Genomic DNA, 23,294 nt, shown 5'->3' on the forward strand with positions numbered 1-23,294 from the left:
GCCTATTTCCTCTCTTTACTTAATTAGTGCTTTTATTTGCTCATAACTACACTCGTTTTTCACTCCTCTACACTTCTTCATTAAAAGTGGTTGGAATTTAAATTAAATCAAGAATAAACAAGCTATGTTTATTACAGCATTGTGATTAGAAGCCAAGAAAATCCACATAGTACCTTATAATATGCTTAACATAGAAATAAATTGAAAATAAAATGTCAAATGCAACAGATGGATGTTTTTCATAATAATGTTAATTTCAGGGTTAATATTGTTTAAGAAAACATTAATCTCTGCAGTGTACAAATGAATAAACATAGCAGGCTCAAAGCTGAAGTTTGCAATAACTATGAAAATAGGTGGGGAGCTCAAAGTCAAAGGTTATTTACATAGTTCTTTGTCTTTTTGTAAACCTTTTTTTTAGACTTTGTGTGGCGATATTGATTACACATTACTATCCACAGTAAGGGAATTTATGCTATTACATCAGTCTATACCGAAAGCTATGAGAACACCACATCTCTGTCCTTCCCATTCCTCACCAGTATCTGGCCATTTTAGGTCTATGTGACAAACACTCACCTTGAGTGTTGAATCACACATCCCAAGGGCTGCCTAACTCTGCCTGATGAATTTTTCTTGGGAAGGAAACGAGGGGTTATCTTGGAGGTCACCCTAATGTGAGCGACATTCATCAAACTTCGCTCTTGAGGAAGCGTTTGAAATTGGAAAACGGAAAAGGTAGCGATACCTGAAGGGATGCAGGCAAGCAAGGGCACACAAAGAGGGACAGGTGAACAAAACAAACAAACAGCTTTAATGCAAAGTCGGATGATAGCTAATGGGTTAGAGATATGGCAAGTGGCCAGTGCATGGTTACATGTTGTAAATTGAAATCAGCTCATTCATCACAACTGCCTCAAGACTTTACCCTTGCAGGCTCTGCTTTTTCTCTGGTAGCTGTTGCAAACACTTTCTCATCAAATGAAATTAATCTGTTCATTTAAACTTCTAGATAATGGTTAAAGTACCAATACAGTGTGTTATTCTGGTGTTAGTTATAATGTTTAATGTCCATTATTAAAACATTTTAAATTAGAATGTGTTACTTAATGAGAGTACTCACATCAGAAATATTTATAATTGTCTAAAATAATCCTGTTCCTATTGTTAGTTACCAGAAAGGAATGTTTTAAACTTGTGACACAACTAAGAAATGTTTTTGTGTATTTTATCTGGCTATTTTAACTCATTTAATATACAGCTCTGTAAAAACTTGAAACCACTTAAATGATCAATTTCTCTGATTTTACTCTTTATAGGTGTTTGAGTAAAATGAACATTATTTTATTCTATGAACCACTGACAACATGGCTCTGAAATTCCAAGCAAAAATGAAGTATTTATTTGCATAAAATGAAATATGGTCAAAATAACAAAAAAGATGCAGTACTTTCAGACCTCAAATAATGCAAAGAAAACAAATTCATATTCATATTCATTTAGAAACAACAATACTAATGTTTTAACTCAAGAAGAGTTCAAAATCAATATTTGGTGGAATAACAATGAGGTCTTCAATCGGGTTCAGTACAGTGGTCTCTTAATTTTTTCCATAGCTGTATGTATAGTGCACTATTGTTCAGTCTTAGTTTAGTCTGATTTTATTGCAGCGTTTGAGTGTTTCGATTTTTCACATTTTTATCTACTTGTGTGTGGGAGTGGGAGTTAGCATGAAAGAGAGAAGAAAAAGATAGTTATGTTTGGCTTCCACGTACACATTGAACAGGAACTAAAAAAATGCTCATATTTAATTTAGAGTAAATAAGAATAACCTGCCTGTGACCTAAAGTCAATAACAGTAGTATTTGGAATAGAAAATAGTTTTTAGACTTGGTTATGTTATAAAGGTTTAATTGCAATGACCCTTAAGTACTGTGATACACAGGCAGTCAATAAAAATAAACTTATGATGATCCAGTATGGTGTTGTGGAGGAAAACAAAAAAATCAACGAATAGCTTTGACATGTATTAAGAGAAAAATTATACCTAGGATTATTGCACATCACCTGGTCACACAAGTAGTGTGATAAAATACAATTCTACAGGAAACTCATATTCTCATGTCATTGCTCCTTTGCATTTAACTCTTTATAACTGCCAAGACCTTCCTCCTGGGTTTGATTGGCTGTTTTTGTCTGGGAGGGGTTTATTCCTGAAATAGAGTAGGACCTCTAGCAGGAGTCTGAGAATGCATACGTTTTCACAAATTATCTGTCTTGCACTGTAAGGACAAAATAAGAGTTTTAGTAAATATGTAAAAACAAATATACAGTGTACCTCAAGCTGCTTTAAATGTTATATATGCACAACATCTTTAGAATTGATCATTTTAAAAACATTTTAATGTTCCTATGTGATTGTAGTTCAAAGTGACACCAAACATCTGTCAGGATGGAGTGCTAGAATAAAGTGGTGATAGAACCAGGATGAGAATAATGTTTATCTGAGGCCTAAAAGAGCAGCCCTGTTGGCTAAACATTCCTCTCTTATGTTTTTCCAGAGACAGTTCCTTTGGGGCTAAATGTGGGAAGTAGGTCATCCCTTTTTGGAGCGACCATTTTCTGTTGGTACAGCATAAATATTTGATGTAAACAGTATCCCTTATGGACAGAGGAAATTTTTGACTAAAGGGATGGGTTTGTAAAGACTGTGTATGCACAGTCATCAATTGGTACATGGTATTACAAATATTACCCTGAGGCTCTCCAATAGACTGATTGCACAAATACACTGTCACTAATAATGTAAAGGAACACACATTCACATACATATGAAGACTGAGGATGATTTAAAAAGCTGTTTCAAAGGATAGTCCATGCATTTACAAAGTACTTACATTACTATAGCAAGCAACAACTAGAGCAAGAATTAAAGATTTGCTTTCCCTGCTTCACTCTAAATCCACCTGCTAAAAATTCAGCAATGTCTTACTGAATATTCATTAGATGTTCAGTCTGCTGATTTATGACAAACCTTCAATTTTAGCTCATATCCAATCTGTTTTCTCAAACCTACAAAATTACGTCTGACACATGTCCAGAAAACACTTGCAGTCATAATATTTGAGTGCAGGAGTCATTCAAAAGACTTCTGTTTTTAATGCACTCTTGTACTTATGTGACCTGTCATTGTATAAATCTAAATTACAAAGTATCAGTTGACTAACTTCATGATGTTTTCTTAGGGTAATAAGAATACAACATCAGTTACTATTAAGATCGCAGTTATGAGTTGTTTAAATAAACCACAGTTAAAAAATTATTAAAGTACAAACAAGTTGACAAGGCAAGCAGCATGAAGTTTCAAATGTTTAACACATATTTTCTGCTGCTGTTTTACTTCCAGATGCCTTTCGATTGAGGATATTCAACTCAGAAATTTAGCTCACAATTCTTGTCATGCCATTCAACTGAATGAGTCTCCACTGCCAGAACACTTTGGCTTTTAGGCTCAGACAATACAGGTCAATCTGTCTCGTCGATGTTTAAATCTGTAAAATAGTATTCGAGACGTACTGGTTAACGTCCATTTTCTGCTACAAAAATGTTGGAGTTTGAGAACAGATAGATGTATTTTGAACACCCAAGCCCAACTTCTGCATGTTTTCAAAACTTAATTGGTTGAAAACATCTAATTAAAATGAATTTGCCATTAGCAGTTTCATGCAGAACTTGCAGACAGGCTAAAGAAAAAATTCCTTCCTGTAGATGAAGTGAGTTAGAGCAGAAACTCTTGTTAGACTTGCAGAATGAGCATAAGTTTGGCCAAATTGTTAGACAGTACATGGTCTAACATTACCTCTTGAAACAATGCTGTTTGAGGTGGTATGAATGTATCAGTAAATAGTTTTAATTCTTGTCCTATTTTTTGTAAGTCAACCACAAATATTACCCTTGTCTTCTAGATCTCTTTTCACATTCAAATTAGATTTTTAGTACAATTTGTCAAATTAAAGAGAATACAAGAAAAAAACAAACATTAGTTTTAACATAATCTAATAAGTTAAGGTAGTACATCACACTCTTTCAAAATGTAAATAGTCATTGGTATTAAATTGTCTTTTTTCATATTTAGATTTACTCTATGTCTTACAGGGACAACACTTTTTTCATCCCATTTGAACCTACTTTTACATAGGACATTAATGCACAATTATATGTACCAGACATTAGATATGACATATAAAAAAAGCAACTGATACCATAATCACCAAGATATTGCCATGTTCTCATTGAGATCATCAAATCATGAATCAACAGAGGCCTACACAAGACCTACACTAACAGCAATTTATTTTTTTACTCTGTTAAGGAATTAGAAATTAAAGAATTTAATGAGATGTTTTTATGACTTGTCTCACTTATTTAAAATCCCAGGGACAAACGTGACAAAACTGCTATTACTGACAACAGAGACTAAAGCTGCAGTGTTAAAAGTATATTTATTGTTCAGTTCTGTATTAATAAGCACTATTAATCAATTGGAGTAATTTGACTGGCAAGTAAGTTGTTTTTCCTTTTTGTTTTCAAAGTACATTGTTTTTTTATTGTCAAGTGAACATTGAAAATTCAGCACCTATTATTATTCCAGAGGTGGAAATTGCATTTTCTTTTAGTGTATATTTTGAAAGTCATAAACTCAAAATGAGTGAGACCACTGACCAGTTCAAAGTCACAACAAAGCCACATACACACCCAAGGAACTACAATAAGTGCTCAGGTTGGTTTATTTGACAAAGTCATGCTCCAAGGCAGAGATGACAATGTACCCAGTACCCAGAAAGATGGATGGAGGTTATTCAGTACTCTAACAAGATCCTAGCCACTCAACAAGAACAAAAGAATATTGAAGATCAAGACCAACAAAAAAAGTAAACTGGGCTCTAGCTGTTCGATTTTAGTGCAACTGAAGACACCTGTGGCATCGACTATCTGCAAAAAAGGTGAGCGCAACTGTAAGTTGATTAAATAAATCTTCATGCAAAGTTCAAAAGTCATCAACTTTATGTTTAGACTATCATGTCATACATTCTGTTTTCAAAGAAACCAAAAATCACCAAATATGTTTTTAAAAAAACAACACATACCACTGTTCATAATGTTCACAGTGTGCCCTTCAGGTAAGGTCATGGGAGTGTTGTATGCTTTCTTTGGAAGACTGAGGAGATCCTCAGAAAATCATTGCATGTAATGATTTTTTTCACAATAAAGTAGATTTTCAGACCTCAGATCGCCTTCTGCATATATCTGAGTTCATAACGAGGAAGGTTCTATTAAAGGTTCTAACTGTTTATGTCGATAAGTTTGTGTGCTTGTCTAATTTTCATAAGGTTTGTGGGTAGTTGCACATGAGCACAATGCTTTCATATGCAACTAGTGTGTTTATGTTTTTTCCCATCTGTGTGTTGTCCCTTAGACCCCCACAGCCAAAAAAAATAATAAACAGCCTTATTAGGGCTCCAGCTGGTGGATCCAGTGAATGCTACAATGCAATCTGCTGAGAGGTCTGTTGAGCAATAAAAAAATTGAGAGCTTTTTGGCAATTATCAGCAGATTATTTTGAAATCAGCCTCTGATCCATATCTGTATGTTCCATTACATAAACCATTTTTAGATATTATAGAAACACACACACAGGTTGCAAAAAGGCAAATTTCTTTCTGCAAAGAACAAAATAAATCCTGATTTGTTGAAATGTCTGGAGTGTATTTTTGTTTTTTCTCTGAATAGTCATAAAAACTCACTTTAATTTACCCTGAGCTTTGCAAAACCAAAGAGCCAATAGAGAATAAACAAAACAGGGAGCTAATGAGTCTTCTCATTCAAGAGATTACTATTCCCAAGAGACACTGGTACTTGAAATTTTAAAGAAGTGTATTAGAGTTTTGCATCAGAGAACTGGTGATCTTGAATTGTGACCCAAACTCTCTTGTAACTTACTGTGCTCAGCTATCTCTCACAAGAATACTGAGAATTTCTCATTACAAGGCATTAGCAAAAGACCAGGCAGGAGGGCAAGAGAGTAATCCATGGTTGGCACTAAACAAAGGAGGGCTGTCTGGAGGACATTGCTGATGATGAGGGGAAGCTTAGATGCTAATGCAATTAAAAACTAAAGTCTTCATAGCATTATTAGATGGTAGAGTTGGGATGTAAAACACAAAGTGACACAAACATGTGTACACACTCCAACAATGCTAGAAATGTTTGACACAAGGAAAGTTTATTAAAGTCCATTTTTGACAACTAAACATTTCCAGTAAGGCAAAGACTGTTACAGAGATGTTGTTAGACCAAAATCTTGCTTGGGTAAAGTCCTCTTGGAATCTGTGATTCTATTACAGGATGTGTCATTGCTCTGCTCTTATCAATGTCTTGCCCGTACTGACAAAAGCACTGGTAAGAGTAGAACTGAAAAGATATGCACTAAACTATCATTTACTTTTGGATGACTGGGGAGGACTCCGGCTCAAAAAGCACATTACTCAAATGCATACTAAGATTTACCAACAGTGTTTTACTCTGATCTGTCTCTCAATATGATACATACTGAAGCTCTTAGAAAGCCAGATTCAGCACACAGCCTCTTTATTTTGCCTCCTTTGTGTTTCTCCAATATTTGAAAGATGTATTTCAAATCCTTCATTCCCATTATGGACTTAATTAATGTTACAGGACGTTGCACAACAGCCAAAAACATTTAAGACAGACTTTGGTTAACTTTTCCCTTCATCTCTCTATGTTCTATATTACTCTCTAACTAATGCCTATTTATATTTCTAAAGGGGTAAATATTACATTTGATTATTTTCCCCTTGCACATTTAGGACAAATTATTAAAAGATTATTAAAGATAACAGTCAAATGTCCACATTGTATTTCAGACCTAAGTGAAAACAGTGACCGTTTGGAGTCCAAACCTACGGCAATAAAGAGTTAGAGCTTCACTAGAAGATGTAGATGTGATGAGAAAATTTGAGACTTGACTCTGAATTGAGGCAAAAGACTTGGGGCTAAACTTAGGACTTGTCCTTCAAATACTGCAGACTTGGCTTGGCTTTAAATATAAAGATAAGACTACGATGTGTGAACTCAGTCCAAAATAAAAATGTATAAAATGAGTGCTCAAACCCAAAGAAAGGTTATCTGTTATACTCTACTGTGTCACCAACGGGGACACTGGGAAGCCGCTGAGGCTTAGAATAATAAGAAAATGTCCTTAGATGGTTAAATTAGTGATTTCAGTAATTATTATTTTCCCTTTGTAGACAATGTGGTTTTTTTTTTTGTAGATTGCAGCTCATTTTATGACAGGCAATAAAAAAATGGGATTTGCAGCAAAACACAACAGGACAATCAACATGTTCTACTTGCATATGTTTTATAGTTTTTTGCTCATAATTGTTCCTGGTCAGTACTCAGGGGAACACAAGTTTATAGAAGAAAGACATTTTCAGCTCATGCTTGCTGAATGTGGCTACAGGTATTCCAATAACTGCACCTTAAGGACTTTTTCCCCATTCAAAATGCTCTCAAATTGCACCTTCTAATCAATTTCAATTAATAGACTGTTTTATGGAATCCAACAGCTTTTAATGGACTCGTAATGAAACACGGTTTATAGTTACTCATTTGTGCTTGATCATTAAATCACTTACCAGTGAAGTAAGTTTAAATTTGGCACCTTTCCAGTTGTGTTTCAGTCACATAATATTATTGTGATAGAGCAGTGGAAATTTTCACCTATAGAGTGTTCTTTTTTCTGTTTCTTGTTGTTTGCAGACAAAGAGAATTGTGGGTGTTGCATTGTTTCTTTTAGGGTCTGAAGGAGTTGAGTGCCATGATAGCTCTGGGATATAAACTGTTTGTGTGTGATTTGAGGGTCCTGTAATGCCTGCCAGAGGCAGTTCTTACAAGTAATGCCCCTGGTGGGATGGGTCTGCCAGAATGCTGCAAAATCTCCTGAGAAAGCAAGAGCTGTATATTTCCTTTAGGGAGGGCAGGGGGTGGAAGATGATTTTCTGCATAGTGAAAATGACCCCCTGAAGCCATTCTCTGTGTTGAAGAGCTGTTGGTGAACCACACTTAGATGTAGTAGTTTAGCACAAGCCTAATAAAACAGCAGCAGAAGGTCAACAGTAGTTTCTCAGATAGCAATTTTTTTAGGGGATGGCCATTAAGAAATAAAGATGTGGCTGAACCTTGCTATAAAGAAAACACTTTTTTTCAACTTTCAGTATAATACATTGTACATATATTTGAATAATAATAATGTAATTGTTCCCTTTGAATTTGGTATTGTTGGTGTTGGAGCTCATGCTCATTTTCTTCACAAATTAGGTCTTGCACAAGAACTTTAAGTATAAACTGAATGATCACAGGTGGGTTTTCAAGTTATCAAGTCATATATATTAGAAAAAGCATGATATCCAAAACTGCTCCATCTTGTGACAGATGGTTGATGAGAAACTGCTATCTATTGGGCATACAATAACAGATTATATGTATATATATATATATATATATATACATATATATATATATATATATATATATGCAAAACAAAAATCAACAATCAGTAAATCAGTAACCGTACATTAACAGAAGGATTGGAGATGTTAATGAGTTGTCAATCTTTTTTTTTTCTTTACTTCGGACAAAAGGCAGGCAGTTTGTAAGGTGACGTTGAACTTGTTATTTGATCCACCTCAGCAGTTAGAACCTCTAGGTGAGTTACTGATATGCACAGAACAAGTCTGATGATAGCTCTTGTGTTAACCAAGACAATGCAAGCAAACAACATTTACTTTTATTTTTAACTTTTCCAAATTGATATTGAAACTAAACCAAAATCACAATAAGCAATTTATAGACTGGTGATCAATTCTCATTCTCAGCGATCGTTTTCGAGGGACAAAACTATGCAATGATTTGTTTGTTGTTGACTGACTTTTTCTATGGTATAATAGTGTAGGGAGTTAAATGTTGTGTTAGTTTTTCTTGAAATTGGATTTCTATGTTGGTTCTGTGTGAGACCCTTGTGCAGGCAACAAGTACGCACAACAATAAAGGTGTTGAACAAGTTATTGTCTTCATAGAATGAATACATGGTTCTTCTAGGTTCAGGAAAAAAAGGAGTGTTCTTAACGTGGTGGAGTTTTCAGGGAGGAGGTGAGCATACCTACAGAGGCTGGGATCGGTATGTGGCGTCGAGTGGTGCTTGTTGCAATGGTTTTCTTGTTATTTGTTCCAGGAGGGGACTGAGAGAGTGGTGGATCATTGGAGGGTGATGGTCGAATGTGTACAGGGCAAACCAGAGGAAAATACATGAATACTCAGATATATACATATTTACTTATACATACACATAGATGTGTTATCACAATTGCATGTCAAAACAATCTACACTTTTCAAAAACGTAAGTGGAAATCTGATTTTTGTAAGTTATCCTTTCTTAGTCATTCAGCATTTTGCATGTTTTCATTGGCATTGACATATTTGAGGTTGGCAGGACTCCTTACCATCATCTTCATTTTGCTTCACAAATCATCAAATTGATGTTAAAAAGCTGCCTGGGCTACTATGAAACAATGCCAATACTTCTAGTAGTAGATAAAAAGTATTGGCAAATCTTAAGGCATAGACTCAACTGTTAAACTTATCATCATAGTTCATGAGTTTTGTTTATACATATGTTTGGGTTATTAAAATCTCTTCATTATTTCCCACAGCTTTTATTTTTGTCTGAGTGGTGATCCACACTGAGAAGTTCTTAGAGTTTTTCTTTATTTCTCTAACCACAGAAAATGTTATTCTTTTGATCCTTACCCAAGAAACACAGTGGAATTATAATAGCTCAGCAGTCAAAAGTCTTTTGATCATATATAGAGGAATGTAAAAAAAGCAAGAGGAGCAAACAGTAGGGTTGGACAATTTTTCATAATCCTATTCAGCGTTGGATACATCAGCATGTGTGCAATTAACCTATTTATTATGCATCTCTTAGTGAATAAACTTTTCAATAATTTAATTTGTTGAATATAACTGTAAATGCAGGTTACTGCAAGGAGTCACTGGCAAAGAAGAAATAAATGCTGGTAAATAGTAAATGTTGATATATGACTAATTACAGAGCTCTGGTGACATAATTTGGTGTATAATACTTTAATCCATATCTGTAAGGTAAGTTAACTAAACAAAATGAGGTATTATGAATATTTAGAATAATTACTAAGAATAGATGTAGGCAATGGAGAATACATAAAGCTGAAAGGAAAATACATGCTCTTTAAATTGTAAGAACGTTTTTCAAGTGAAGTTTTGAGGCGTGAATCTATTTTCACAAGCTTCTGCTTTGCTTATCTTTGCTTAGTAAATATGGCATGGTAGAATTTGTAGCATGCATTTCTGTATGCTTGACATTAGCTTTATAAAATGTTAGAACAACATAGAGATCTGATCATTATAAACTGAAATCTCAAAACATACATGAGCGTGTTTATATTTTGCCATTCTTGTTCTAAAATGCATTAATTTAATTCTTGATTTCTGACACAAACTTGAAAAATGTGAAGAAATCTCTTAAACTCTGTGTAAATACTGGAATGGAAGAGATCATATAATGATGTTTTATACAGCCACTAGAGCATATGGTTAATAGAGGTGAGGTGTTCAATACTGAAGTCAGCTGCTCCCGAGGGTTAATTGAACCTCCAAATGTAAACAGATCTGATCTAGACAACAGTAAATAAAGCGATTACATAGGCTCAACATCTTCATCCATCCATGCTACCAAACCGAACTTTGAGAGTCAAAGCAACTTTATCACCTTGCTTTCTGTTTTTCTTTAGTCAAAAATTACTATGGCCGCAAGAGGACTTTGTCATAATAAAAAACAACCATGGATTGTAATAAGCCTCTTCCTCAAATGACCTACGGGGTTGTTTTTATGGGAAGATGGTCTTTACTAACACAGCTGTCACTTCTTCTTCACTTTCATTCTTTTAAGGGACAATAAAGCTGTCGTCTTTGATGTGTGATTCTGTCTTTTATTGTCACAATGAGTTAGTTTGGTGAGTCTATTGTTGTATTTGCTACATTGAGTACTAGTGTTTTTGAAATGTGTAAGACACCATTCTTTTAAATTATTTCCAACTTGTGTGTTTTAGCATTGCATTTTTTTTCAAATCTAATTTGTCAATTTTGTGTCATTAATTTTGATATTAGGAATTAGTTTTCATTTAAAAAACTTAAATCTGAAACATTCTAATTTACACATTTACCTTGGCACTCTACTTAGCTTGTTTTACTCTTCTTCCTTCACAGAAATTAGCAGTGATCAAATAAAAATATAATTTTCAGTGTTTGTACAACTACCTTACACGTTTGCTGAGATGAGTCACATTACTCAGCCTATTAAATATGACTTGTATCTGTCGCCTTGGTCTGAAATTAGCAATTTTTGAACACAATACTTCAAAAATACTGATTTAAATTTAGCTTAATATTAAAAACTGGGTATGGGCAACAAAATAAGATTTTTTTTCAGTTTTCAAGAGTAATAAGTTGATATATAAATTTAAAAAATAAACTGAGACATCAATTATTTTTCTTTATCCTACTGTATATTTATCTGTAAATTTGTCTAGCAACAAAATTCTCACGCATTATATTTTTCTTTATCAGTTGTATATTTGCTGATAGATTGTCACTATCCTTCTCCTCTACTATTCCCCCTTTGACATTACGGCCATTGCATAATGAGCACAGACGCAGAGCTGAGACATCTTGGTAATTAATAGATGTGATATTGATGTAAAGAAAGTAAGGTCTAAACTGGACTTTCATGTCAGTCTATTCCCCTCAAAACAAGTAATCTGTCCTGATTTGTTTGTGTACCCCTGAGTCAGGTACACAATATATTTTTGCCTATTCATTGGACGTGTTACATCACATCATGAAAGAGTGAGCAATGCATTACATGAAAAGAAGTGGAGAAAGAAAGAAAATGAAAGAAAAAAAACAAAAGAAGGAAAAAATAAAGAGACAAATGAAGATTTTTATAATATTATTAAGTTTATATATATTTTATTCACATTCAAGAGGCGATTGTTTCCTCACCATGCCACAAAAATGTTCACCAGCTCAGATTTTTATTTCATTTTACTGACCTTAATTTGACCAAGTAAAAAACAATAGCTGTCTTTGACTATGATAAATAATATTTAACAACTGAGTTAGTTAAAACAATGGGCATATTTGCATATATCGTGTAATGTAAGCGTACACATCATAAAATCCTGTCTGAAGTAAGACTAAAACGGCTTGATTTTTACATCTGTGGTTTTAAACTTAATAATGGAAAACAGTTTTCTGTCACATTCATTTATATGACCAGTTCTTTTGTTTGTTTTGTTTTGTTTCTTAGGTATTTGTTTAAAACTGAATATGAGTAAAAAAAATCTATCTTTCTATTATCAAGGTTTTAGTTAGTGCACCGAGTTGAGTTTTTAATCATTGTATAATATTATTAGTAACAGCTTTTCTTTAGAACGGATGTATGGAAAATGAGAAAACGTAGCAGTGGTAGTAAAAGAAGATCATAATATAGTAATCAAGACGAGTCACATTTCGAACTATTTATCACTCTAAAATTGTAAAATGGATTGTACATCCTTTAAATCAGTTTGTTATTGTCCTTTCAAAGTAAAAGGACAAGTGCCCACATCATTTGCAGTCACTGTACAAAACTGGTAGCAGGTGTGCTGGAGGACTGTGAGCATTTTTTTCTTTCAATAAATGCTTCTAAATCAATATGTTCAATTTCACCTTATGGATAGTTTTCACATTTTGCTCCTCAAGATGGCACATCTCATCCTAGAGTTGACAGCAGCTAATCTCAAAGCTTTGTTTTTCAACATGATCCACTGCTTATGAGGCGGATGTGTATTGGATCTATCAACCTTTAAAAGTTAACAAGTTGTCTGGGGAAATGCCATTTGTACCAGTTCAATATGAAATGTCAGACGCCGATAAGATGGTAAAGTCATACACACATGCCAGCTGTTGGAGAGGATCTACAGGAATGCCTTCGTGGCTTAGATAGTTGATTTCATCACTTTTACTGCCTTTTACTAACAACAATGAGAGTGGGGAAACAAATTAAATGATCTATTCTAAACCCTGAATCAAAATTGCAAGAGTGATTTAGGACTTACTTCAGATAAGATTGACTTAAAATGTAATTTTCATATCATCAAAGTGATAACAAAGGGGTAGCTATGATTGCATAATCATCTTTTTCACAGGTCCCTCTAATCAATGATTTGATTGGCTTCAATCATTTGCAGGAAAAGTGAACAACAGCAGATTACATGTAAACACCACTGAAAGAAACTCACTAACATAGACAGCTGTATTAGACACTATTGTGAAGCAATTTGCAAAATACTGACAAGAATGAAAGGATTAGAAACAACCAATGCGTCTGTGCTTCATTAACAATACAAATTAAGGCAAGATTTTCCACACAGGCAGGGTCTTCATTTTCATGGGCACACCAGTTTGCTGTTGTAATATTACGTAGGTTGCAGAATGTCACTTAGACTGGTCAGCAACTGGGATAGAACTTGTTAACAGTACCAATTATTTGTGCCCGTTTCTCTTCGTTGTTAAAATGTAAGGCATCATGTTCTCTTTGAAACATCAGGTCACTTTAAATAAACGTCTAGGTATCGTCTGTATGGAATCAGAAAATTGGTCATCATCGTTTTTTCTCCAAAACGAACACTCAATCCAAATTGTAAAGGTCATTTGAGGATTAAATAGATGCATTTTGAGATAAAAATACAATAAGTAAAATGTAAGATGCATGTAATGGGTTTGTGACTTTATGCGTAAGTTGTATACAAATAAGGATTCCAATATGACTACTTTATTTTTGCATATTTTAAAGCAACTACATGTATTGAAGGAATTGATGTTAAAAAGCACAATATCTAGAAACTATGATTACGATCAAACAAGGTATCTGCCAAACCATCTGGTGAGACTTAAGTAAACTTTCTTAATGAGCTAAAACCATTGTTGTTAAAACTCTTCTCCAATAACTAACTGATATTTAAATGGGCATTTTATAATGGTGCTGTCATGAGGTGCGGGTGGTGAGAGTGGTGAGGTAGACGCAGCGGACCCAGGTCAGATGAATATGGTGATTTTAATGATAAAGCACAGTCCAAACAACGAACAGCAGGCACAAGGAAACACTGACGACAGCTAGACTCGACATTGACGAGGACCCGACGAGGAACAAGGAACACAGGTGGAGTTAAATACACGGGAGGGTAATCACAGAGACGAGACACACCTGGGAACAATCAAGGGGAGGACAGGACAACGAAGAGACTTAACGACACAGAAAACTCTAAATAAACAAGGAAAAACACAGATCATGACAGTACCCCCCCCTCAAGGGCGGCTACCAGACGCCCAAAGAAAAAAAACCCCAAAAAACCCAACAAGGGTGGGTGGAGGGGTGCCGGACGGCGGGCCAGAGTCCAAACTAACAAAAAACAACCCACCATCGTGGGCGGAAAAACAAGAAGGGCCAAGAGTCCATAAACAACAAAAAAAAACTACCCACAGGGTGGGCGGAGGCAAAGGAGGCGGGAACCACTGAGGTGGTCCGGAAGTCGTCCGCAGCGGCGGGAACCACGGAGGTGGTCCGGCGGTCGTCAGCGGCGCTGGAGGCGGGAACCACAGAGGCGGTCCGGCGGTCGCTCGCGGCGCTGGAGGCGGGAACCACAGAGGCGGTCCGGCGGTCGCCCGCGGCGCTGGAGGCGGGAACCCCGGAGGCGGTCTAGCGGCCGTCCGCGGCACCGGAGGTGGCAACGGGGAGTCCCGGGGGCCGCCCACAGACGGCGACGACGAGCCCCCCAAGGCAGGGTCTCTGGTGGAGCACAGGGGGTCTCAGTGGGAACACAGAAGGTCGGGGTCTCGGAGGGAACGCAGAAGGTCGGGGTCTCAGGAGGAACGCAGAAGGTCAGGGTCTCAGGAGGAACGCAGAAGGTCAGGGTCTCAGGAGGAACGCAGAAGGTCAGGGTCTCAGGAGGAACGCAGGAGGTCAGGGTCTCAGGAGGAACGCAGGAGGTCAGGGTCTCAGGAGGAACGCAGGAGGTCAGGGTCTCAGGAGGAACGCAGGAGGTCAGGGTCTCAGGAGGAACGCAGGAGGTCAGGGTCTCAGGAGGAACGCAGAAGGTCAGGGTCTCAGGAGGAACGCAGGAGGTCAGGGTCTCAGGAGGAACGCAGGAGGTCAGGGTCTCAGGAGGAACGCAGGAGGTCAGGGTCTCAGGAGGAACGCAGGAGGTCAGGGTCTCAGGAGGAACGCAGAAGGTCAGGGTCTCAGGAGGAACGCAGAAGGTCAGGGTCTCAGGAGGAACGCAGAAGGTCAGGGTCTCAGGAGGAACGCAGAAGGTCAGGGTCTCAGGAGGAACGCAGAAGGTCAGAGTCTCAGGAGGAACGCAGGGAGTCTCTGGAGGAACGCCGGGGCGGAGCCTCGGGGCCGACTGCGGGGGCGAGCCGGGGCGGAGCCTCGGGGCCGGCTGCGGGGGCGAGCCGGGGCGGAGCCTCGGGGCCGGCTGCGGCGGCGAGCCGGGACGAAGCCTGGGAATTGGCTGCGGCGGCGAGCCGGGACGAAGCCTGGGAACCGGCTGCGGCGGCGAGCCGGGACGAAGCCTGGGAACCGGCTGCGGCGGGGGTAGCTCCGGAAAGCGATGAGGGGCCGGATCCACCGGCGGCTCACGTCGCTGTCTCCGAGCTGGTCGCGGAGGTGGCGGCTCAGGAAAGAGACGAGGGGCCGGATCCACCGGCGGCTCACGTCGCTGTCTCCATGCTGACAGCGGAGGTGACGGATCCGTAAGGCGACGAGGGGACTGGTTCACCGGCGGCTCACGTCGCTGTCTCTGGGCTGACAGCGGAGGTGACGGATCCGGAAGGCGACGAGGGGTCGGGCTCACCGGCGGCTCACGTCGCTGTCTCCCCCGGCGTGAGTAACGGCGGGGGCCGAATCCGGAGGGCTTTGGGGTGGTGACTGGTGGGATCAGACATTTGTTAATCACCAGGGTGTAGTCTGAGACCAGTCCCATCTCCTCCAGCAGCAGCGGAGATGGCAGGATCTCTACGTCCTTGTAGAGATCCCGCTGAGCCAACTCCAACTGCTGCTGGAACCATACCTCTTGGTCGTGCTGCTCTCTCACCATTCGGTTTGGTCGGGTCCTACTGTCATGAGGTGCGGGTGGTGAGAGTGGTGAGGTAGACGCAGCGGACCCAGGTCAGATGAATATGGTGATTTTAATGATAAAGCACAGTCCAAACAACGAACAGCAGGCACAAGGAAACACTGACGACAGCTAGACTCGACATTGACGAGGACCCGACGAGGAACAAGGAACACAGGTGGAGTTAAATACACGGGAGGGTAATCACAGAGACGAGACACACCTGGGAACAATCAAGGGGAGGACAGGACAACGAAGAGACTTAACGACACAGAAAACTCTAAATAAACAAGGAAAAACACAGATCATGACAGGTGCTTATAAATACGTACTTTGGTCCAACAGCCCCTGTATGAGATCGTTTTTTAAAGCTCTTGCGAAATAAGTGTATAATCAGTCATAATTAAATTCTAACTAAATGAACAAGGTAGGCAAACAGTTTAAATTAATTACAGCTGTTACAAATGGGCAGTGAAAAAAGACAATATAATCTACAAATTTGATGACAACACAAAGCTACTTTGTCATTCGCCTCACTTGTCAGGAATCTGTTATGCATTTTCTTTCTTTATCAGTGACAGAACTACAAAGTACCACATATCTATTTATACTCTTTGCATACCATTAAGAAGCACGCTTCATTTTTAGAATTTAAGTTAGATATTTATTGCAAACTATGCATGCTGTAAAGGAAGAATTATTTATTAAAACTATGAACAAAACGTTTGGCTCGTCTCTTCCTTAAAAGCCCTGGATCCTCCCGGCGAGCAGCGGCCAGCTGTAAAACGAAACTAAACAAGGCGTGTTGACGTCACAGCTCACAGAGTTTAATTCATACAAAGCAACGCATGAATCAGTTAACAAAGCTGCAGAGATACAGAGATATGCATTTTATCACAAAATAACAACAGACAAAGACAAACACGAAACACACAGACAGACAAAGGCGCCCACGTGGAGAAAAGATGGAAAAAACTCTCTCTCTTTCTCTTTACACATCATCTTATACAAAGGGGTGTTTCCGTATTTTAATTTATGCAACGAAGGCGTTCCGTTGTTCAACCAATCAGAGACCTGTTTCGGCCCCCCAGAGAAACTTGGAAACTCCCCTCATTGCAGCTCAGATGTCTGGTTTTTATCCAAGTAAGAGGGCGGACCACTTCGCGTTCATCTCCGTCTGGTACGGGGAGAGGCGCCAAGAAGTCTCTTGCCCCCTATCGGAATGTAAATTTATTACTCTGTCTTCAGCGGGGGAGGAAAAAAGCCCTGCTTGTTTAAATGTCTGCTATTGTCAGCTCCCACATGCTCAACAGAAAACTGTTCCAAATAAAAGTGTTGGCTATACCTTTACACATGTTGTAAGTATTTTAGCACTTAAATAATCATTTTCCTTAACAATGCATACAATATTAGCTTTGGGAGATATGACATTACAAAATAAATTACACAAAGAACTTGTAAACACATAATACATTATCCACATACAAACCGTTAGAAAATTTCTTATTTGGTATATTTCTCTATTAATCTCATAAAAAGAAAAACGCACCTAGAATTTTTTTCCCCTCTAACTTTCCCAGAAATAAAAAGAGAATTGACAACCATCTCCATATCTTACCCTCATGTGAACACACCCTGACAAGCAGAGTTAGATTTTAATTTACCGTCCATAAACTTCCTCAGAGTCTTCATCTCATCTCTTGACCTTGATACGTTCATTCTTCAGGTCAACGCATCAGGTCACCAAGACAGAATTCCAGATGAGAAGATTTGTTACCATTCTGTGGTCGGATCATTGTTGTCCAATGGGATTCAGTTTGGAAGTTGATATACAACTGGGAGCATTGAGGATCTCTGGCTCCATGCCACGTCCCTGACTGTCCCTTTCTCCTTTAATGCAACATTATCTTCTGTTCTATTTTCTTTATAGGCTTTCCTAATACTGTTTCCCCCACCAAATCAAAGAATCTATATTTGATTATTCATCTCTATATTTAATTAAAATGTTTGCCGATGTTGGAAAGACATAAAACTGTAAATAGAAGCAGATAAGATCACCAGTGGAATCTACAAGGTGGTGGCTGATATTTCAACACAACACTGCAACGATATTCAAGACAAAATTATTAGTTGATTCATTTTGAAATCTGACATGTAAAAAAGAAATGTTATTTAGGCATTGCCAACTATGGGATTGTGAAAAAAGGAAACATTTTTGAGAACCAATGTTAAATCTGTGGTATTATTTGCATAAAGAAAAAGACTCCTGTACTGCATGTAGTGTACCTTAACAGTGGAAGCATATTTGGCCACTGAGATAAATGTTTAACTGACAAATTTCTTGTCTTTTTAAAAATTTAATGAGAACATTACATCTAGTGTTTAACCGCAAAGTACCATTTGATTGAATTTATCATAAAGAACTATATTTGAATCAGAGGAAGACAGCAGCATAGCCTTGGAAAATAAATTATACCTAATTGACAAATTACGTTGCCTCAATTAGTCTGCTCCTGCATTTGTCTCTGTAATGCGTAGCTTTCTACATATAAATGGTCTTGCCTTTGCTATTTTCAGTTCTATTTTAGCTCCGTCTCAGATCATGAGCGTTGTAATATGCAAGCGTTAATAGGAGGCATTACAACTCTAATTAATATTAACAAGTAAGGATCAGTCAGATCAAATTAGAACAGACAACGAGCTTTCACTGAACATTCGGATTTCATATTTAAAGGATTGGGGTTCTATGTCTTTCTGCATTCTCCAAAATTATACATATTTTAAAAAATATATCCAAAAGGCTAAGCTATGTATAAATGCAGATGACAGAATCTAAACACTGAAAATATCAGTCTATACTTTTTCCTTTGAAAGAGTTCAGTCTCTGCTCTGACCTTTGACCACAGCTCACCTCAGTCCAACAATTACCTTTCATTCTCCTAATTTTATTTGCCAAAAAAAGTGGCAGGGCATTTTTTATGAATTTATCTTTATGTGACACAAAGATTATGTGGAAATACAGCAAAATTGTGAAAAAAATCCAGGGATGCAATGTAATTTGATCAGTTATCATTTCGTTGTGTTGTGGGTTTGCTGGTGTTTCCAGAAACAAATTTCTCACATTTATTTGATGTTTTGATGTTTTTATTAGCATTTTAAAACTGGAGGTCATCTTGATCATCTGTTTTGTTGCAGTGTCTCTGGAACAAAAGGGGAATCCTGCATAATTTGTATTTTATAAATCTCAAATTTGCGTTATTCTGTCAGTGTACTGAGACTTTCATCTGACCTGAAACTGCTCACCGAGACTGAAGTTTGGTCTAACAAAGTCTTGACCTAAAGATCAAACAGATTATGTTTGATCTTTTCACATCAATCATCTATGCCAAGATATATTTCAAAATCTGGAGTCTACACATAGTTGCCACACAACCCCTGTTTTAACCTGAGGCTACAGTAAGAATGAATAAAAGTGCTGCCAAACATACTAGAAAACTATCTTTAAGGATAACACAGGAATTTGATCTGTCAATGAACCAATTTGTTTTCTTATTGGTGCCATTTTGTTTTTACATCTCCATAAATTCACAAAGACTTGGGGCCAACAAGAGAAAGTCTTTTATACACAATACGAACTAATATAAATAACAGCATATTGACAGATTTTATTACTATGTTTAATGACAAATTGTGACGGAGGAGCCGTCACGAGCTAAAACTTAATTAGGCTATAGAGTCGGTATCGGCATGCACGCACACCCGCACACACATGGACACGATCACTAATTTACTTTTTGTTGCAGTTTAACCTGATGCGGTTCGTCGTGGGTGCACACGCGATGTTCCTGCTTCAGTTAAACATTCACTCTAACCTGTTTTCAGCATTAAACGTTTTCCCGGTTCTGATTTCAAGTAGGGTGTTTCCGGATTGTGGCGTGCCGGGAGGGAGTCACATGAGGTGGTGATGTCATCAGAGCGCACTGGGTGTTGTTTATTAAACTGAGTATTGTATTTTGCTTACAAGTTTATTTTATTTATTTATTATTATTATTATTATTATTATTATTATTATTATTATTTTGTATACTTTAAGAGTTGATTTGAGTTAGAAGTAATTGCTTAGTATTTTTGCTTGTTTGGATTGTTTGTGGGCGGAGCCTGTGGCTTTAAAAGCAGGGCTTTACTCCACAGGAGGACAGTCTGTGATTAGACTCCTGAAGAAGTCACGCTGGAGGTGATGGACTGTTGCAGTGAAGGTACTGATGATTATTTGATTTCTAACTTGCTCTGGATATCCTTCGTGTGTGGTCTGCACCTGCCATCTTTGTGTGAGCTTAATAAATTCCTCTAAAACGATCTCCGGCTTGGACCATTCATTATGTTTGACTAAATCACAATGGAACCCCGTCACACAAATAAAGAAGCAGGAACATATATTTTTTTCTTGTAATATACCAATTTACACTTGCTACAAATTCTGTAGCTTTAATGCCACACTAAATTCTTGAGAGAGAATTGAAAAGTTAACAGAAAGACAGAGTGGCTCAGGTGAGCTTGTCGCTCTAATTCCAGTATTGCAAATCTTGTCACAATCAGATTGGAAAAATTGCAGCTGCTGTTGAAGATTAGCATATGGAAAACAACTGCAGACCCCAAGAAGTAGCAAAATGTGCAAGAACAAGAAAGAAGAGAAGGACATTTTTTTTCTAGAGTTTCCAAATTTCCATTGTTGTTAATTCTATCTTTCTTGTCATGCCAACTTCATTGTGTAAGACATGAGGATGGGGAAATAATTCCTTATAAAAGTAAAGTTTGTCTTATGATTTTTATTATTGCTCACAGACATGAAAACATTTCATAGCATTCAACTCTGCGAGATAACTTGGATCTGTTGGGAGTTATAATGGAGAATTTTTATTACTTTTATTGTCCCTCAGTGGGAAAATCAGGTATATCAGCAGCACAGTGCAGGTAAGTCGAAGCATGCAGGGTCAAAAAAAGTACATAATAATAATAATAATAATTAATAAATAGTTTGTCTGGTGCATGTATGCATAATAACGGTGCATGTAATAATAATAATAATAATCATCATCATTATTATTATTATTATTAGTAATTATTATTATTATTATTGTTGTTGTTGTTGTCGTTATTGTTATCATTATTCATAGTAGTAGTTAAAGTGATAAGAAAGAATAATTATTATTTTACATTTCTATTCTAATATTCTTTCTATATCCTGCTGGACTTGGGGTAGAAATATTATTAATAAACAGCTACAGTACTACTACATCTGACTGGCTTTTATAAACATTTGATGCATCATGTTGCACAAGACAGAAATGTCTTACACTTGCTTAATTAACACTATGCTAGTTGAAAACCAAGAAGAATGAATAGGTCAGACAAAAACACAAAACTTTGATTTCCAAGTTTGCTAGTTTGATAAATTAAACCAAAGGAAAATATTAAATTAAAATTTGCTGCCTATAATACGAACCACATTGGTATTTAATTAAGTCTCAGCACCTGCTAGGCACAAGGCTGCCCCAGGTAGGTATAAACCTGTTAAAACCCTGGGAGACGATTCTGCCTTTTAATGTGTTTACACTGTCCAAAACAGTATCAATATGTTGCTGTGTGCACCCACTGCTTTCGAATGCATTAAGAAATACAAATTTTGACCTTAGCTCTTTAAAAAAAAAAAATGTTTGTAAAGACCCTGTGATTGGACTGGCCAAAAACACAAAAGTTGTTTAGTTATTCTATTATTTATTTATTTATCAATTTATTTATTTGTACGTATTTGCACAGTTTGTACGTTTGTGGGGAAAATATTTTATTCCATCTAGTAGTTTTCCGAAATGCTCAAAAAACACAAGCTACTGACTGCAATGATCTGAGCTGTTGTCTTTTGTCCTATCCAAGCAAACAGCAACTGAAGTTTGCCATTATTAATGGCTTTGGCTGGTTTCTTGCCTCTTCTTTGCTTTCAAGGCTTGTGTCAAACCCTCTTCCATATAGTTAGTGGAGTGTGGTAGTGACAACACTGGCTTAAAAAAACAACTTCAAGCATAACGCTGCACATTCTTGTGTCCAGTAACATTACACTCAGGTATCATTTAAGGGGGTAGCTGAGGGAAACATTGGAAGAAACACCTATCAAAGATAATTTTATTTTAATGAGAACCACTGTAGCCTGTTCCCACCGTGGCAGTCACAGCAGCTGTTAAGCAGCGTTGTGCTTTACACCCAGCCAAATGTCTTATATTGAATTCAATCAACTTTGTTTACAAAACACTGTTCTCAGCACAGCAAATGTCAAAGAACTTTTTTTCCCCCAGGGATGAGTGCTAACAGCCTTGGGTACTGTTTCTCATCTCTCTCTAAGTTATGCAATCCTGCCCAGAAACAAAGAAGAAGAACTTATAAAAGAACACCAGAAAGTGTTGGCCTGGAAGCATAACATGCAAGGCTTTCACATTTTAAATAATGCATTTATACGAAGTTGCCAAACAGGCAGCACACCTGTCAAACCATGTTCTTTTGATATTTATTCATGTGAGCAAATAACTATTTCATGTTTCATGCACCTTTTCACCCAAAAACCTGTGAACAGAGAGAAAAATAAAAACTTATTGCTTGACTAGTTTGAATCCAGTTTCACCCCATGCCACTCATAATTTAGTCTGGTAGCAACCAGGCCTTTGTCCTACACTTTGCTCCATATGGAGGGTCTGGACTCTTGTCTATTCAGAAACATTTGCTTCCTGGAGGCATGTTTTAAGTAGTGAAGTTTTAAATGTTACCTAATTGTTATCGCATGCGCGTGACACATGTTATGCGCCAGTTTGGTGCTATGAAACTTACTGAAAATTGCCTGCACTATAAACAACCATCTCCCACTGCAAAGAGAGAATGCTGAGCAGAACAAGATGGCTGTTAATGTTAATTCA

At 37.4% G+C, this 23,294-nt stretch overlaps 1 long non-coding RNA gene across 1 annotated transcript; it reads left to right on the top strand.

Moving 5' to 3' along the window:
* The first annotated feature begins 1,464 nt into the window (after positions 1–1,464).
* On the top strand, positions 1,465–19,498 carry LOC114143302 (uncharacterized). Its single transcript, XR_003595213.1, has 3 exons — positions 1,465–1,622; positions 16,693–16,695; positions 19,487–19,498. It is a non-coding gene; the product is annotated as an uncharacterized LOC114143302 (long non-coding RNA).
* The last annotated feature ends 3,796 nt before the right edge of the window (positions 19,499–23,294 follow it).

This window comes from Xiphophorus couchianus, chromosome 4, assembly GCF_001444195.1.
Source record: "Xiphophorus couchianus chromosome 4, X_couchianus-1.0, whole genome shotgun sequence".
NCBI lineage: Eukaryota > Metazoa > Chordata > Actinopteri > Cyprinodontiformes > Poeciliidae > Xiphophorus > Xiphophorus couchianus.